The 15,783-nt window shown below is 48.5% G+C and overlaps 1 pseudogene; it reads left to right on the forward strand.

Moving 5' to 3' along the window:
* The first annotated feature begins 6,784 nt into the window (after positions 1 to 6,784).
* Positions 6,785 to 7,384, forward strand: LOC147703756 (large ribosomal subunit protein eL15 pseudogene; annotated as a pseudogene).
* The last annotated feature ends 8,399 nt before the right edge of the window (positions 7,385 to 15,783 follow it).

The following is a 15,783-nucleotide window of genomic DNA, read 5'->3' on the forward strand; positions in this document are numbered from 1 at the left end:
ACGGGACAAGCCCGGGCAAAGCCTAGCCAGGGGTGGGCCCATCCTTGCCCATCAGAGTCCGGAGGAGGCTGGGCTGGGCCAGCCCCCTAACAACTGTTCTCTAGGAGGTGAGCTGCTGAGCTTTCATCTGTTATTGTTATTTTACCTTATATTGTGACTGGGCCTTCACTCTAAGTTGTTTGGACTGTTCGTTCGGCTACTTGTGTACCAAAGTGTTTGGGACAGTCGGATCAGGGGAGCTACGGGCAAGATTAGGAACACTACTTGTACTACTTATATTGGTTCTTCAATAAGTCCAGCACTTGTGTGCTGTATAACTGCACCTCAGCCAAAACCAAATTTTCATCATGGGGAAGGGAAAGGCAGTTAAGGGGTCCTCTGTTGCCACAAAAACTAAGAAAACTAAAAGGATGGTAAAATCTACTGGAGGGAACTGTGTGATTGACCAAATTGACAACGTAATCGTTGAATGCAAAGAACTGTTACTGTCGGATGCACCAGTACAGCGAGAGCCCGTAATTACTCCGCACCCTACTCCAGTAGGTACATCAATTGTTCAGCTGCACAAACCTAGCATGTTTGGAAAGACAGATGCACAAGCTATGATCACGACTAATACCCAGGGGGAGCCCCCTAGTCTGGCTGTGCCAGACTTATCTCCTTCATGTGCTATAACTGACATTGTCCATTGTAGCAATCGTTTTTTACCATTGTCTAATTTAGGTGATGATGATGTTAGTGTCCCCAATCCCCCTCCTAGTCTCCCTGAGAAAACGCTGTTGCCAGGATCACTAGCACATACAAGTACGGAGTGCACCGTCTTGATTAATAAATTGAGAACCGAAGTGTGAGAACTGAAAAGTGCCATACTTAGACTGACCTCTACATTAAGTAAACTCAAATGCTCGAACAATAGTGCTAAATCAATTATCCAGTATAGCCAGTCCACCCAGACCATTCAGACTATCCAGACCAAACTACCAGGGGCCTTATTTATGAAGGGCTTGCGCCACCGGTGCGTCACTTTTTCCCATGTTAAAAGTGACGCACCGGCAGCGCATGTCCTTCATAAATAAGGCCCCTGAAGCGCAGCAGGTTTACCACCCACAGGGGCCCCATTACCCATTTGAGATAGCTAGCAGAAACAGTGGACCCCCGATGCCCCCGACCACTTTTCCAGCGTCCCCTTTACCCCCGGCGAAATACAAGAGTTAATTCTTTCCAGCAATGGAATAATAATACTCCGACTAACCCTAGCTAATCCAATTCTTGATAGCTGCATTGATCAAGCTTAACACAGATTTTTAACTCTCAATACGATTTAATTAGTAGAGAGCGGAATTGTAGTCCCACTCCTTGACCCAGAAATAGGCCGACTAGCAAAAAAAATCAAGTTGTTATGATCGAGGTACCAAAATTACAGTCTTATATTAAATATGAATCTGAAGACTCCTTGATCATTAAAGTTATTCATTGGATAAAGGGTGTCGCTCAGTTATCAGAGACAACATTGGCTGCGCTGAAAGAATCGCTCGTCAGAACTATGTTTTTGATGAGATAGGCCTTACACTAAAAGATGCTAGGATGGTAGATGACCTAGTGGCCTTAGATATTAGGACAAATCCCCCAAGCAGCTCATCTATCAGAATTAAGTATTGCAGGCCTGAAGCAGATGCACGCAGTGCCTTAAATTAAGGCAGGGATCAGTTTCCAAACTACAAGAGGTAGATTGACTCAGGAATATCACCAGCTTCTCCTGCCCTAGCCCAATAGTGTTTTGGCCAACTATATAGCATTATTTCGGTTTTAAGTAGTAAAATGCTTTGCGACGCAATGGCGCTCAAGAAAGTGCTGCCATTTTGATTGACGTGAAGGCCACGCCCAGATCACTTTAACAATGAAGACACTGCACAGCCCTGCTAATTGTGTACTAGTAGTGGAACAGCTTAGATTATTTGCTGCTTATGTCAGGGTATACCTCCACCAACACATTTCTATTATGCTATGCTTGGGAGTTACTTGGAACTTACATAGGAACCTGGTTCATTTGTTTCGGTATCCAAGTACTCCCTAATCAAATGATTAAGGGTCTTGGATTACTTGGAACTTACATAGGAACCTGGTTCATTTGTTTCGGTATCCAAGTGCTCACTAATCAAATGATTAAGGGTCTTGGATTTTTCTATCATTTCATTTTTTTTAGGAAAAGCACATTGCACTAGAGTGGTCGACCATCGTATGCTCTTCTACAGTAGTCAACCCTCCATTCAGAGCCCTCTCCATGTCAGCTGCCTCCCATGGTCCATAGGGTGACCAACCGTCCGTAAATTTCACGGACAGTCCGTAAATTAGGGCTTCTGTCCGTTGTCCGTGATGAATGTCTTAACGGACGGCATTTGTCCATAATTTTAGCTTCTCAGATAAATAACACAAGTTGATACCCACAATTCAGATTCCCCAGCTGACCTGCAAGGGAGTCTCCTCTGCTGCATTCCGGAGGGAGGGGCAGACGGTGAAAAGAAATAAGCCCAGGGTGTCTGCTTCCCCAAAGAAATGCAAATGGGAGTAAATGGTTAAGTGGCAAGTAAAGGCCGCTTGGCTTGGCGGCGTTAATTGCTGGAATACTTGGAGCTTCCTGATGACAGGATATTTACAGGGTTCATGAACTTGAAAACTATTGAACGATCAGGAGATTAGGGCAAAGCAAGCTGGAAGGGGGTTTCAGGGCACACAGAGACGTATACTGTAAACTTTGAGAAAGAAAAGGGCACAGAGATCGAACACCTTAATATTAGGTGATGTTTAATTTATTTTCAACTACTGTATGGCAAGCGTTGGATAGCCACTTAGAAGTTTGGCAAAGAGCACATAGTCCTCGAAGTGTATATTATGGCACGGTATGCAGAAGTGTGCAATAGCACCATACAGGTTTGAGTGATGACAGTTTTGTGTCACTTTAGCGTACATTATTTCTTGGATATTCTGATGTTTACCTTTGTTTGATTAGGATTTTCAACAATTTCTTTAGAAACGTAAACTTTCTTCTGCAGTTTTTTTTACCTGCTTTTTTGTATCTGATCTGATTCATATATCTGGCATTGCCACCCTTTGACATGAAGGTGTACATTTTCATTTATGTACCACACTCCCTTTTAATTTTGGTCATCTCGTAATAGTGCCACCTGAAAGCAGAAGTATTAGACTTTTTTTCCCTCAAACCTGAGGAGCCACCTTGTCCATCCTGTTCTGCGCTATTACTTAGACCTCACATTTGTTTTAGTTGTGTTCTCATGTGTTTTCTTTGTTGCTGAAGTGGTTGACATGCCAGATTTTGTGGGAGCAGGGCTGCAAGCTTCAGCCGGCACCAGCACACTTGAGGCTAGAAAGCAGGGTCCTGAAATTTGCACCAGTCAGGCGCATAAACAAAGGATCTTTCACCCGCTGCGCAGGATACTCCCGGGCAAAGCCCGGGCCAAAAGCGGGCCAGTTTGCACCTGAAAGAGGCTGGGCTGGGCCATCGCCCTTGGTTTTGCAGCTAGGGGAATTGTAATTTCGGACTACAAGCCTGTAATGAGCGTGACCTGCAACTTTAATCAGATGTAATTGTCTATTAAAAGCACCCTAACTTATCTTGTTTTCTGCCTGCTAGCATTGCTGGATGTCTAAGCGAAAGCTAGGTCCTAACATGGAGGGAGCTACTGCCAAAAAAAAATAAAATCAGTACACTAGGTTGGTATATTAAAAAGGATTGATGATTCCCTGACTCTTCAAAAAAGTGAAAGCGATTCTCATGGCTAAATTCACTTGAATTACTTACTTATTACTGAAATATAATGACTAGTCTGTATTCGTGATCACCTTGTATCTGATCAACTATATTTTTATTTTAATATGCTTGTACCTGTTTCCAACATCTTCCATGTAAAGCGCTCTGATACCTGCAAGGGTCTTGTTTGCGCTATATAAAACCTTCAAATAAATAAATAAGATCACTCAGTGAGTCAAATTCCCGTTGCTGATAAACTGATTACAACTCAGTGGGGCTTAAATAAACCATGTAAATAGGAAGTTATTCTTGTTATATGTTCTTCTGTCTTCATCCACACCGTTGATAGAGAAACACTTGGCTTGATGCTAATGTTTCTTTCCGCCCAAGAAAAGAAGACGATAACAACTTCATGGCATTTACATATATGGGAAAAGAGCGTGACCCTAAATTGGGTGACGTCCCCTAGTCACAGCTAGGTCCCACTAAATGGGTTGTAGAGTTAGTTTCTGTTTAGAAATGCAAATCTTTCAAAAACAAATCCAAAGTTTCATATTCCAAGTTTCTTTATTCTTTATCTTTGTTTCATTATCTCATCTTCAAATAAATTCGGAAAAAACAATCAATGGCTTCCAGCCGTATATCCGAGGTTTCATTGTCCAATGCATTTCGGCTACAGAATAGACTTCATCAGGGACAGGATTTGTTTTGATATTGCGTGCTACTCCTCTGCTCTCTATAACACCGGGGTGGGTGATACTTCCAGATGTAGCCCACCCCTCACCTGTTGGCATGCGGGCTCTGATCAGCTGTTTGCTTGTCCTAAGCAACTCTTCTACTAATTTTATCTGCATCTTGCCTGGCCTCCTGTAATAAGATTCCAGTACTTAAAACATAGACCAATGGGTCTTTCTTGAAGTAGTTGCAAAAATGTTTAGAATGTAAGTCACCAAAAAGCGGAATAAGTGGGCGTGATGATCGAATACAGCAAAGAATCCCTAACCCATTTTGCCTTTTGTGACCATTTATTTTTGTTTTGTGTCGGACCTCACACCATGTATCAGAGGTATGTGCTAATGTTATGTCGAGGCACTTTTGACCTGAAGGTAGTAGGAGTTGAAAGATTTATATGGAACCCCTGGACCAGATGGGGATCCCAAATTAAATAACTTTGGATTATCATATACAAAATGCTCAATGAAGATATTGTGGGGATGATGAAAATTCAACAGCGAGATTGTTTCCCGGTAGCATTTATTGTTGAATGCATATTGCTATAATTTAATAATGGCTGGTTGCCACATTGTGTGGTACAAAAGGGGGTGGTGATGGACGGAGCATCTGAATCAATCAAACACTCACACCCAGTCAAAAGATCTGGGTTTAATCCATCACCGTTCTTTAGCCAACTCTGCCACCCCAGTTCAGACATGGCTATATGCAAATCAGTCTGACCCTGTGCCTAATGGGAACAGTCCAGCCCGAACTGCCAAGCCATGTCTTCCCTGAACCTTTAAAGAGAGTTCATGTATATTACATACAATGAAATACAATCTCATATTTAATGATATCCCCTCTGTGTTGAGGGGCGATATGTCCTTTTTGTTGAAGGGTCATAAGACGCACACACATCCTAGCCCCTTGCAGTGCATTGCTGCTGACTTAGGGTGGCACTCATCCTGAAAGGCTGCTATGGTCTCGCAGCACTCTCTGGCCTTTACCTCGTATGTCCTCTTTTGTATCCCTTCCCTGGTATAGTCAGTGCTTGTCCAGACAGAAATTCACACTAGCTCACACAGCTTTTCTTTCCCTCAGGCGAAATCCATGGGCTGATAATGCCATTCTGGAGTTCATCCTCATCTGAATTATTTACTATTGCGCGACTTCCTCTGGTGTGTCTGTAACACGTACTTTTTGTCAAAAAAAATTTGTCCTGAATTTTGACCTACGGTCCTTAATTTCTGTCCTGAATTTTCACCCTTTGTCCTGAATTTTTACACTCGCCGTCCTGAATTTGCACCCATGCCAGTTGGTCACCCTAATGGTCCAACCTCCTGGGAGCGAGGATAAAGCATATCCCTCTTTAATTATTCATACATTCATTTACTTTGCTCAATGTTTAAGGGTTTTCAGTGAGTCTGGGAGGTATTGTAGCGCTTGTTCAGCAATAACCGAAGCGAAAGAAGCAATACATAATATTTTCCTAATTTGCTGTCGTGTGAAGTGTAGACAATTCTGGTGTTGTCCAGAGCATTCGCTCCTGGAGGAAATACATATTTTCACACCGAACAGACACATAAATCAGCCTGACAGCGAAAATGGCAGAGTGCAGTGGTTTAATTAAGAACAGCAGGGCTATTACCCCTCCCCCACCGGGAGGCTCATAACTCTTTTTAAATAAGACTCAATTGTTTTTATCGAGCGCTGACAAATTGGAAGAGGGCATTTACATTTCTCTGCCAACTCCATTTACATGTTTTTTACACCGTGAGCATTCTGCAAGTGTGTCATAAATGTAAAAAAAAGTAACATCAAAGGTTATTCATAATCATAATTATTATTAATAATGGGCTTAGGTATGGATAAAAATCCACTGCTATTCCAGCCTTGTATTTTTTTGTATATTTTATCCGCAATTTTTTCTCCTGTTCGTTTTCGCTTGATGGTCTCTTTTCCCGAACCCCACAAAGGTGCCAGTTTTGGAACTTTTTGAAGGCAGAGTTATAGACGTTACACACTGGGGGCCTGATGCACAAATATTTTTTTCTGCCGGAAATACATCCAATTATGCCTGGAAGGACTCAAAAATATGATTTCTGGCAGGCGTAACCCACACAAGTGGTGAGATGTGGGTGTTCCGAGGCATATCAGGGACACTGGAATTTTGCGGCAGGAGAGGGCCATATTTTGCGTCAGGATTTAGTACATTATGGAACAAGAAAATAAAAACTATGCAGTAGAATCATTTTGTGATAGTATTACTTCATTTCCGGCTGGTGAGCCTCAGAATAATCCAGGATGGGTGCTTACAAATATATGCAGGAGTTATGGAGGAAGAAGCAGCCGGACGTCATGCGGTTCCTCCTGCATGTTCGGTGCCAGCTGTCTGCTCTCCACCGAGCACCCCGTTCCACCAGCCCAGACAAGGCTCGCAGGGCAGGCTACAAGGCCAAACAAGGTTATGTGATCTATTGTGTCCGTGTCGCCGTGGTGGTCGTAAACGTCTTGTCCCCAAAGGAGCTACCTATGGCAAACCTGTGCACCCTGGTGTTAACCAGATCAAGTTTGCCCGCAGACTTCAGTCTGTTGCTGAGGAGCGTGCTGGTCGCCATTGTGGAGGTCTCAGAGTGCTGAGCTCATACTGGGTCGGAGAAGACTCCACCTACAAGTTCTTCCAAGTAGTTCTGATTGATACCTTCCACAATGCCATCAGACGCAACCCAGAGATCCAATGGATCACCAAAGCAGTCCACAAGCACAGGGAGCTGCGTGGGCTCACTTCAGCTGGCAAGAAGAGCCGTGGCTTGGGCAAGGGACACAAGTTCCACCTTACCATTGGAGGCTTGTGTCGTGCTGCCTGGAGGAGATAACACACTTCAGCTCCATCGTTACTGTTAAACCCTATTGTGCTTCTAAAGATATTTCAAATACAATTGGTACTTCATTTTTTTGTCATTTTTTAAACTTCTTAACACTTGTCCGGGCATTATTTGCACCCATTTAGTACCAGTTTAACTCCCAAAAATATAGCAATAAGCTACAGAAAGGTGACCAGTCAATGTTTGCAAAGTGCCTTCAACTATGCTGCAACATGTCTCACTGAGTTTTTAGTAACTTTTGAACCGTTTGAGCTAGAAACAATTTTTCTTGTTAAAATCTGCAGATTATTCAGCAGATTAAGGTAATTGCGGCAAATCTATAATTATGCGAACATCATTGCAGCCGCACAATCACATAATTCCAGTGGCCCTGGGCATAGTCAGTCTTGTATGGTTGCATTGTCTTAGCTCGCATTTCCTGGAACAAAGAGCGACCTCCCGGTTACCTTTCCGCGCATTTCTTCGCCGATCGGTTTTATTTTAGTTTCGTAATTTTTAAACAACTCTCTGTCGTTTTCGTTGGCAGTTTTTTTTGTGTGTGCCCTGGTTATTGCTATATAAAATAGCATTTCATTTCAGGTTTAAATAAGTAAGGTTGGTGGAGTGCAAGATAGAAAATATACTGCGCAAATCATTAATAAGGGTTGAAGCTAATTACTACATACAGGAATGAGAGCAAAGATTACCGCTGTCACACACAGCACTTATTCAAATCATTACCATCTCAACGTTTACTACATATTTTCAGCACAGACATTTTGTGGGCAGCCAGGGATATAAGCTACTGTTCATGGCCTGCCCTTTGGAACCCTTTGTTGTGTCCTGTGGTGAGGAGGTGACTGCCCTAGGGGTTGTGCTCTGGGACCTACACTCCGGGGCATCTGGGATTGGCTAGGCCTACCACGTGGCCTTATAAATAACAGAGTCGGACACTGGGAATAACTTGGTTGCTCGGTCTGCGCGCTTCTCAATACGTGCGTGCGTGCGAGACCTCTTTTTATTATCAGGAGTCACATGACTTCAACGCTGGACGCTCTGGGCGTCAGGGGCGTGCCCCCACGAACATAACATTCCTCCTAAAACAAGGAAAAACCAAACATAGCAAAAACCCAACTCCAACGTCCTCAGACAGTCTCATATAACATTTATCTGCAGCTGCCTTCAGCGTTGCCATGTGGTGGCAACCTTACAAACACTGTTTCAACACAAAATGTTTATTAGGAACAGTCTTACGTGAAATGATCGCGTAGACGGCAGGAGGGGGTCGGGTTATTTCTCAGCCGGTGCTGCAACCCTCTCTGACTCAGCATTTCCGCTCCTGCCCCTGAGGCAGGACTTGGCGCCTCTCTGTTGGCCCCCTCCGGACCTGGTGTCTCCTCGAGGGCCTCAGCGTCTCCTCCCACCTCTTCACTCACTGCTCTCAGATCGTTGCTTGGAGTGACCTCGTGACTGGGTGTTGATTCAACTCCGGATGCGTTAGTTGCAGTTTCAGTTCTGCCAGCACTCCGCAGAGGGCCAGATTCGATGGTTGCCGAATGAAAATGTTTGAAATGAGATACATTGCGGGTTACTGTCTCTCGTCCTCGGATCACAGTGAGACGGGTGCCTTTCACTCCAATCACTCACCACGGTCCTTTTTCGTAGTTGAGCCTGAACTTGCCACTGGTTGTTCGGTTGCGAAGAAGCACCACATCTCCTTGGTTAAATCGGGGTGTCGCCGCTCTTCGTTTCTGGCTGATCTTGGCGAAGGTGGCTTTTCTTTTCCTTGCAATGACCTCCTCATTCACCACCTCGGGTAACCATTGAGGATGATGGGGAATAGAATCAGTCACCACTCGCCCTAGGAGGAGATGGGCCGGGGCCACCCCTGTGGTGGAGTGCGGGGTCTGGCGATAGCTTCGGAGGAACGTGAAGATGGCCATCTCCACTGACTGTCCTTTATCATGGGCAATGCGGATGACCTTGTTTAATGTCCTCATGAACCTCTCAGCTTCTCCATTGGCTTGGGGCCACCTGGGTGTTATGCGTCGGTGACGTGTTCCGAGAGCGGACAGATATGCAGCCAGATCCTGCCCTTGGAATGGGGGTCCATTGTCCGTTCGGAGCTCCCTCATGGCTCCATGAGTGGCAACAATTTTCTCCATTTTTGGTATTACGCACTCTGCACTTGTGCTTGCCACGATCTCTACTTCCGGGTACTTTGAGTGGCCGTCTATCATCACCAGTGTGTGTCTTCCATCCGGGAGACTGCCAAAGTCCATGCTGGCCCGCTCCCATGGCCTCTGGGGTCGGGGCTCCACTATGATAGGCGCCTCCCGGGGAGCATCCCCCGTAACTTGGCAGGCAGCGCACGACCTTACTATGTTTTCCACCATGTCGTCCATTAGGGGGAACCATACCTTGGTTCGCAGCCGGGCTTTGGTCTTGACCATCCCCTGGTGGCCCACGTGTGCTAGTTGTATTACCTGACCCGTGAGGGCCGAGGGTATCACTAGACGATGCCCTCGCAGCAGACAACCCGCATCGTCTTCATTGAGCTCTTCCCTGACATGGTACAGGCTCTCCATGATCTTCTGAGCCTCTGGGGTGAGCGCCTTCCAGCTCTCTTCGGCTTTGTGCCAGTTCGCCGTTAGAAGGATTTCCTTAGCTCTCTGTATGCAGGCATCTTGAACTGTGGCACTCACAACATCCTCGAGAGATATGGGGCGCGGGCATGATCGCGCAACTACCCACTTTACATATGCTTCCGTTTCTTCCGCTTCCTCCATTTCCTCTGGAGTGGCAGGCCTGGGATGGCGCGAGAGATAGTCTGCCGGGTTTTTCGCTCCAGGTTGATACTCGATATTGCAGTTATATTCCTGCAGTTGTAATAGCCACTTCTCAATTCGCGGGGGTGGCTTCGATGAAGTTCCTGAAAATAGAGCCACCAGCGGTTTGTGGTCAGTTACCACTGTGAATGGCTTGCCGTAGACATACAAGTGAAAGTGTCGGCACCCCCAATGTATTGCAATTGCTTCCTTCTCAATTTGTGAGTATCTCTGTTCGGTATCCGTGAGAGATCGACTAGCGAAAGCGACTGGGGCCCAGTCTATTTCATCTTTCGGCCTCTGCATCAGCACAGCGCCCAATCCTGCCGGTCCAGCATCCACTGCTATGAGTGTGACATGACGGGGGTCAAAAAACGCCAGCATGGCGTCGCTGGAGAGGGAGGCCTTGATGTCTTGGAAGGCTTTCTCCTGCTCCGGTCCCCAGATCCACGGGCTGGAGTCCTTTGTGAGTTCATGCAGGGGGAGCGTTAGGTTGGCCAAGTCTTTGATGAAAAGACCGCAGTAGTTCACCATACCAAGGAAGCTTCTGACTTCCGTGACTGTCGTGGGTGGTGGAGCGTCCTTGACGTCTTTTACTTTGTCGGGGTCTGGATGAATACCATCGGCTGAGAAGACGTATCCAAAAAACCCTATTTTGGTTCGCAGGAATTCGCACTTGTCCCGGTGAAGTGTGAGACCAGCACTTCGGAGTTTGCGAAACACTTGCGCCAGTCGGTGGTTGTGCTCTGTGATGGTGCGAGCGTGAATCATTATGTCATCGCTGACATTTATCACCCCAGGTATGTCAGCAATCAGTTTCTGAATGACGTTCTGAAACACTTCTGCCGCACTGGAGACCCCAAAACTGAGTCTGGTGTATCTGCGAAGCCCAATGTGTGTCGAGAAGGTAGTGATGTTTCTAGATTCTTTGTCTAGCACCAGCTGATGGTATCCCGCTCGGAGATCTAATTTTGAGAACCAGCAGGCCCCGGCCATTTCCCCAATCAGGTCATCGATCGTAGGGGTGATGTGGCGCTCTCGCTTGATGGCGGCATTGGGGAGGCGCATATCCACGCATATCCGAACTGCCCCAGGCTGTTTCGGTTTCCGTGTGACTACAATGGGCGAGACCCAGGGGGTGGGGCCTGAGACTTTCTCGATGATTCCGGCCGCCTCCAGTTTGTGTAGTTCTTCTTCCACAAGCGGCCGAAGATGGAAGGCAATGCGACAGTGTCGCAAAGCTACAGGCTGCACAGTAGGGTCTATGTGTAAGTGTATCTCACGCCCTTTGAAGCATCCAATGCCCTCGAACAGGTCCGGAAAATCCCTGAGCAATTGTTGCACAGATTCTTCATGGACTCTGAAGGCAAATGTAACCACTCCCAGGTCCTCGGCTGTTCTGCAGCTCAATAGCATGCCTTGCCCTTCTTCCGACACAAAGATGTTTGCTCTCGTGACTTTGTCTCCATGGCGTACTGCCGCTCAAAACTTGCCCCTGATTCGGAGTGGAATGTCTTGTCCATAGGCGAAGACAGTGATGGGAGTGGGGCTGAGGATAGGGGGCGTGGACATGTTTCTATAGAGGGAAGCGCTCATAAGATTTATGGACGCTCCTGTGTCCACTACCGCCATGATCTCCTGGTCCGCTACTTGTATGGAGCACTGAGGCAGAGTTCTGGTGCGCCGAGTAGCGGTGCCGATCATGTGCACTTTGTGCACGGACCGCTCCTCCTCTTCGTCGTCATCCATGTCGCTATTGCTTGGTTCACCTTCCATGACGGCCTGTATAGCTTGGCGAGGTTTGCGGAACCTCTTCGATCGGCACACCTTCTCAAAGTGGTTCATCTTGCCACAGCCAGAGCATCGTTTGCCCCGTGCTCGGCATTCTGGTGCTGGGTGGCGCGGACCTCCGCAGTATCCACATGACGGTCCGGATGCCCCGCCTTGGGCTGGTGCTGTTCTTTTGTGCCACTTGGAGGGTGTTTGGACCTGTATCTTGTTAACCGGTTCCATCTTCACCGTAGCTTGCAGCGCGTCTTCCATGTGTGCCGCTCTGGCTTTGGAGAGTTCCTTCGTGCGGCCAAGTGTGAGGATATCGGCCAGCGGCTTCCCCGATTCTTCTAGTATCCTCTCTCTTAGTTTGGCAGAGGCGCAACCCTGTATAATCTGTCCCCTGATTTCCTCCGTTATATCTTGGAACCCACACGTTAGTGCCAGTTTCTTGAGCCTGGTGTGGTATGCATCCAGGGATTCTTCCGGTAGTTGCCGTGCTTGTCGGAAGACAAAACGTTCGTAATCCTGGTTTGCCATGGGCTCAAAATGTGCATTGAGGGCATTGATCAGGGTATGATGAGTCTTGGGGGTGGCCTCTGTGAGGGTCCGAGCAATGGAGTGAATGTCTTTGCCGCCGAGGTGAAGCACCATGGTGCGCTTTTGTTCCTTGTGGACTTTCGTGGCTTCAAAGAAGACTAGGAGCCTGTCCACCCATTCCTTGCATTTCGGGGCGAGCGTTGAGGGCGCACCCTCCACCACAAACGGTTCAATGGGCGGAATGGTAGCCATCGCCCAGGACGCGCTTGATCGGGCCTGTAACCGGCCGGGACGGCACCGGGGCCGGTGCGCGGAGGATTAGGCTGACTGCTTTCTCCACGTGCGGGATAGTTGGCACCCACAGGCAGGTCAGGCTTTGGCTGAGGCGGGCACCTCAGCGAGGGTAGAAGAGCGCGTGCGGCCGGCGCTATCACCACAACCGGGACAGGTCCGATGCGGGACAGGCAGGAGCCGCGTCCACTCGAGCTGTTAGCCGATCCTGGGCGCCTCCCTGATCGCCGTGCTAGGCGGGTCGAGGCGCGCTTCACGCACGTGCCACTAGGCCCGGTGCGGCGCCGGGGGGGGAACGCTGTGCGGGAGGGGTTCGGCACACGGCCACTCGTGCCACGATGCGCTGTAGGTCGACGCTGGGCGGCACGGCTCACCTGCAAATTCCCCGGGGCGGAAGCTTTCTTCTCTCCAGGCACTGAGTGCGGGGGTGTGTGAGATGGCAAGGCACGAGCACCGCAAGCCACAGGCAAGGCTCGCGGCCACCTCACAAGGAAGTGGGCACACACACACCCCGAGCGAGGAGTCGACAACCACCCTCGTCGCCAATTGTTGTGTCCTGTGGTGAGGAGGTGACTGCCCTAGGGGTTGTGCTCTGGGACCTACACTCCGGGGCATCTGGGATTGGCTAGGCCTACCACGTGGCCTTATAAATAACAGAGTCGGACACTGGGAATAACTTGGTTCCTCGGTCTGCGCGCTTCTCAATACGTGCGTGCGTGCGAGACCTCTTTTTATTATCAGGAGTCACATGACTTCAACGCTGGACGCTCTGGGCGTCAGGGGCGTGCCCCCACGAACATAACACCCTTCTCACTTCCCCAGTTACCTATGGTTTCAAGGAGTATAATTATCCTGCCCCAAGATTACTTTGATGTACAGATGGCAATGTGCTTTTTATGCAGATAAATGTCACTGATGTCATATGACAGCACAGCACTAGATCACTCACCAGCAGTTTTAGCCCATTTAAAACCACAGATTCAACATCGCATTTTGCTATCTCATAGTGTGCCCATGGCACGCATATTGGAGGACTGGAGTGCGTGTGGGAGTGACGCTCCCTGGTATCGTAGCAGCGCACTGAACACTGAACTGCTGCTGTATTTGTAGTTTGGCGCCTCACACGCGTAGCGCTTCTGTTGATTGCCTGCCTCTTTCAGCGCTATTGGGATCATTGTTGCTGTGCTAGTATTTGGACGCCTCACACGCGTAGCGCCTCTGCTGTTTATCTGCCTCCGTCAGCGCTATTGGGATCATTGTTGCTGTATTTGTGTCATTGCCGCTGTATTTGTGTAGCGCTTTTGTTTTGATTGTGCTTGCTGCTCACTCGCTATATCTTTGTAACTGTTACCACTGTCTGCCTCCCCTCGGACCCTCCATTTTGTTGTTGTTGATCTCCCCAGGCCCGCCCCTCAGCCACACTACCGCCTCCCTGCTGCCCCTCCCACGCTCCGCCCCCTCCACTGTCCATTAATGTCAGATGGTCCCACGCGCAGCGTCCACGCGCTACGGCCGCGCCGAAGGTGCGCCAAAGGTAAGCCCGTCTACGCCCGTCCGCGCCTGGACCGCGCCCAGCGCCATAGCCCCTGGTCCTCGTAATGTCCACCCCTCCCGCATTACTTACGATGCCACCACCCTCCTAGCCCTCAACCCCGGCCGCTCCCCCAACTGCGTCCAAGCTGCTCCTGGACAAACCCACGGACCTTTCTCATGCAAGTCCTGCAAATTCAACGGCTCCGACAACAACTCCGCTACGATCACACCACTGATACCTGACCCCAACCACCTACAATGCATCTTGCTCAACACCCGCTCGGTCCACAGGCACGCCATAGACCTATGGAATCTACTAGACACCATCTCTCCGGACGTCGCCTTCCTAACAGAAACATGTATGAACGCCTCTTCTGCTCCAGACATCACCATTGCCATCCCTGAAGATTATAAGATCATACACAAGGACCGTATCGGCCACACAGGAGGAGGAATCGCTATCGTCCATAAGAAATCCATCCACATCTCAACCAGCTCAGACGTCAATCTCGCCAACTCTGAACACCTTCACTTCCAGATCCACATAGACCCCAAAACCACACTCAGAGGCACCCTCCTTTACAGACCTCCAGGACCCCGCGCACAATTTAGTGAGGACATCACGGACTTCATCACTCCACACGCGCTCCCCTCCAAAGATTACATCCTTCTAGGAGACCTCAACTTCCACCTTGAAAAGAACAACGACCGCAACTCCACCACCCTTCTGGACAACCTCGCCAACCTCGGACTTAAACAACTTGTCACTTCCCCCACCCACATCGCAGGTCACACACTCGACCCTGTCTTCACCTCCAGCAATCATGTATCCTTCAGCCACACCACGGATCTCCTTTGGACTGACCACAGCTGCGTTCACTTTACCTACAACAAGCCCAAACCCAACAACAACCCCCAACCAACTCTGCAAAGAAACTGGAACAAAATCACCATCGACCAGATCTCCTCATTGCTTCTTCTAAACCCCCCAGCCCACTCCTCAAACCCCGATCAAGCCGCAACCAACCTCACCCTATGGTTATCCAACAGCGCCGACATCCTAGCACCACTGAAAAAACGACAAATCAAACTCGGCATCAAGAAGGCCTCCTGGTTCAACGATGATCTTAAGAAATCCAAGAAACGTTGTCGCTCCCTCGAGAAGGCCTGGAAAAAAGACCCAACCACCAGCACCAAGGACGCCTTCAAAAACGCCACCCGCATACACCACCAACTGATCCGAATTGCTAAGAAAGCCGCTTTCAAGGACCGACTAGATAACAACGCCCACAACAGCAAGGAACTATTCAACATCGTCAAGGAATTCACCAATCCCTCGGCCAACTCCAACGACATCACCCCCTCCCAAGCCCTCTGCGACTCCCTAGCCTCATTCTTCCACAACAAAATTGCAGACATCCACAACAGCTTCGACAACCAACCCGAAGACCAACCCACCCATCCCCCTGCAGGTCCC

The sequence above is a fragment of the Lissotriton vulgaris genome, chromosome 7 (assembly GCF_964263255.1).
Source record: "Lissotriton vulgaris chromosome 7, aLisVul1.2, whole genome shotgun sequence".
Lineage (NCBI taxonomy): Eukaryota > Metazoa > Chordata > Amphibia > Caudata > Salamandridae > Lissotriton > Lissotriton vulgaris.